Source organism: Octodon degus, unplaced genomic scaffold (genome assembly GCF_000260255.1).
Source record: "Octodon degus isolate 3935 unplaced genomic scaffold, OctDeg1.0 scaffold00109, whole genome shotgun sequence".
NCBI lineage: Eukaryota > Metazoa > Chordata > Mammalia > Rodentia > Octodontidae > Octodon > Octodon degus.
The window spans coordinates 5,575,425-5,579,435 of record NW_004524685.1 but is presented as its reverse complement, the minus strand read 5'-3'; positions in this window follow the sequence as shown (position 1 = coordinate 5,579,435).

The window sequence follows — 4,011 nt, the reverse complement described above, 5'->3', positions numbered from 1 at the left end:
GAAGGAAGGAAGGAAGGAAGAAGAAGAAGAAAGAAAGAAAGAAAGAAAGAAAGAAAGAAAGAAAGAAAGAAAGAAAGAAAGAAAGAAAGAAAGAAACTCTGGGCATGAAGTGGACCAGCAGAGTTGTCCCACTGAGGCAAGGGACCAGGACTTTTCATCTTTCACATGGACCAGACATTGGATGTGAGCTGCTCTAATCGAGAGAGATGGTCTTTCAGCCAAATGAATTCTTGAAGACACAATCAACTATAAGCCCCTGGAGCCCAACACTCCCAGTATTAAGTGAGGGGATGACTGCCTTGGACTCAAGAAAGAACTGAATAATGTATCATAACATCTTAAAGTCTTTGCCTACACCAATGTCTTCAAGAGTTGTACCTGTTCTTTCTTTCAGCAGACCTATTGTTTCTCCCTTAATATTTTGGTCCTTGATTCATCTCAATTTTAGTTTAGTGCATATGGGTCTAATTTTAATATTTGGTATGTGGAAAGCCAATTTTTCCAGCAACATTTACTGAAGAGACTACCTTTCTTTCAGTGAATGTATTTGATACCTTTGTCGAAAGTGGCTAAGTATGTCTGGAGTTGTTTCTGTATCTTCTAGGCTGTTCCACTGAGCCTACCGTATTTGTTTGTACCTTTGTTTATTTGCTAGTGGTATGCTCTTTTTATCACAGCAGATTTGTAGTATAATTTCAAGTCAGGGATTGTGATGCTCCCTGCTTTACTTTGTTAATCTAGGTCTCTTCTGATTCCAAATGAATTTTAGGATTGCTTCTCTAATTCTGTGAAGTATCCTGTTGAAATTTTGGTCAGGATTTCATTAAATCTGTATAAAAATATTGAAAATATGGCCATTTTCACTATGTTGGTTCTTCCTACCTAAGAGCAAGGGGTATCTTTCTATTTTCCAATATCCTTTCCAATCTCCTTTTACAGAGTGCTGTAGTTTTCAATGTAGGGGACCTTTAATTCCTTCATTAGATGGATTCCTAAGTATTTCTTTTTTTTTATGCTACTGTGAAAGTTTTTTCCCTAATTTCTCTCTCAGTGAGTTTTCTATTCTTGTAAGGAAGACTTGATTTTTGAGTGTTGATTTTTGTATCCAGCTATACACTTGGTTATTAAATCTAGAAGTCTTTTGGAGGAATTTTAATTGCTTCTAAGTATAGTACCAAATAATGATAATGATAATTTAACTTCTTCATTTCTTACCTTTATTCCTTTTATTTCTTTCTCCTCTAATTGCTCTGGCTATGTTTCTAGAACTATATTGAATAAAAGTAGTGACAGTAGATATCCTTGTCTTGTTCCTTATTTAGAGTGAAAGCTTTCAGTTTTTGTCCATTTAGTATGATGCAGGCTGTTGATTTGGCATACATGGCTTTCTTCAGATTGAGATGAAGACCATGTATCCCAATGTTCTATAGGGATTTTATCATGAGTGGATGTTGGACTTTGTTAAACACTTTTTCTCCATCTGTTGAGATGATCATATGGTTTTTGTCCTTGATTCTCTTAATATGGTGTGTTGTGTTTATTGATCTGTGTATGTTGAGTTAACTCTGAATCCCTGGGATAAATCCTACTTGGTCGTGGTGAATAATTTTCTTGATGATTTGCTACATTGTTTGCCAATATTTTATTAAGGATTTTTGCATCCCTATAGGGAGATTGGCCTGTAATTCTTTTTCTTGGTTGTGTCTTTCTCTGGTTTTGGTCTAAGGGTAATACTTGCTTCCACAAGTGAATGTGAGAGTATTGACTCCCTTCAATTTCATTAGAGTTTGAGTAGTAGTTGTATTAGGTCTTCTCTAAATTTCTTTTTCAAAAAAATTATTTATTTTTTCATTTATTGGAGACAGGGTCTCAATAAGCAGTTCAGACTCATAGCGATCTTTTTGTCTCAACCTCCCGAGCACTGGGATTATAGGTGTGCACCACCACACCCAGTTTGGGGGTGGGCATCAAGCACCAGGGGTTCTAGAGCCTGCACAGCTTGTGGTACTGAGGGTCGAACCCAGGTCTTTGCACTTGCCAGGCAGGCACTTAGACTGCTGAGGCGATCCCCAGGCTCTCTAAATTTCTTACAGAATTCAACAGTGAAATCTGTCAGGTCTGGGCTTTGATCTGTTGGTAGGTTGTTAATTACAACTTCAATTTCATTTACTAATGTTACTTCTTTAGAATTTTTATATCTTCTTGATTTGGCAATGTTAATTCATATACATCTAGGAATCCCTTCATTTCTTATGCATTTTCCTTCTTATTAGAGTACAGGTTCTCAAAGTAGGGACAGATGATCTTCTGCATTTATGAAGAATATGTTATGATTTCACCTTTTTCATTTCTAATTGAATGGATGTGAATCTTTTTCTCTCATTTTTTGATAAGATTGGCTAACGACTTGTTGATTTTACCAACTCTCCAATTCATTGATTCTTTGTATTGTTTTCTGAGTCTCCATTGCATTGATTTTTGCTCTGATCTTTACAGTTTCCTCCCTCATCTGACTCTACTTGACTTGATCTTCTTTTTCTAGAAGCTTGAGGTTCAGTACTAGATTGTTTTATTTGAGCTCACTGACATGGGTGCTCCTTACTATAAATTCCCTTGTAGGACTGCTTTTCTTACATTCTTAAGTTCTGGTATATTGTATTGGCATTATCACTTAATTGTAGAAACTGTCTAATTTGTTTGTTTGTTTTTTTAGCTTAATTCCTGGTTTGATGCTTGCAAATTACCTATGGTAAGTAGCTTTTTTTTAAAAAAAAATTTTATTTGTTTTTTTTCTTTTAATGTTTTTTGGCACAGAGTCTCACGATCCAGCTCGGACTCATAGTGATCATCCTGTTTTCAGCCTCCCCAGCACTGGGATTATAGGTGTGTGCCACCATTCGTGGTCTCAGTGGCTGGCTCAGTGCCCCCTGGATGCGGGACCTGTGCAGCATGTGGTGCCAGGGATTGAACCTGGGTCCCTGTGCTTGCATAAGCAGGCACTTAGTCCACTGAGCTATCTCACTGGCCCTGGTGAGTAGCTTTATTGCTAGTATTTAGAAACCTTAGGAAATTACTACTTCTCAGAGTGTCCTCCAGATGTAGCTGGCTTTTGGGTTTTGAGTGTGTTGTACAATCCTGCCTCTCCAGTTTATTGGGGGATGAGAAGTTGCTGCAGATTGGGCCCAACCCCTAGTTCTTTGACTGGCCTATTTTGTTTTTATTTTTTAATCTGTTACTTATTTTTTTATTTTGTACAGAGTCTCATGTATGCAGCCTGGACTCATAGTGATCTTCCTGTCTCACCCTCCCCAGTGCTGGGATTACTGGCATGCACCACCATGCCTGGGTCTTGTGGCCTGCATGGCTTGAGGTACCTAGGATTGAACTGAGTCCTCCTGCTTGCCTTGAAGACACTTAGACTGCTGAGTTATCTCCCCAGCCAACCTATAATAATTTTCTATGGCCCTTAGGGAATCTCAGTCTTGGTATATCAGGAAGAAAAACAGGTTAGAACAATTACATCACTTTGGCTAGAGTGGTATAATCAACAATAACAACAGCATTAGACACAGCTTAGAAAATGACAAACTGAAGTAGCTATTAATTTGCCACCTTTAACCATATGAGCTAGATTTATGACTATATAACAAAATCTAAAAGAAATAAGAAAATTGTATGTAATAAGCAAGCCCTCAATGTGGTGAATTCACCCTCAGGGAGAAAATATAGAAGTTGGGGGAGAAATAGAAGAGACAAAGTTTAGAAGCAAGGCTGGAGGATAACAGAGGTTCAGACAAACTGGGAAACTGGTGCAGAAAATAAGAGGGAAAACAGAATGAAGAAATAAAAAGAACAGAACAGCAACCATAGGGGGGGAAAAACGTAGAAACCATGTCCATAGTCACTTAAAAACAGGAACAAATAATGAAGAAAAAAACAGACTCCCCCCAAAAAGAAGGAAAGAGAGAGAGAGAGAGAGAGAGAGAGAGAGAGAGAGAGAGAGAGGAGGAG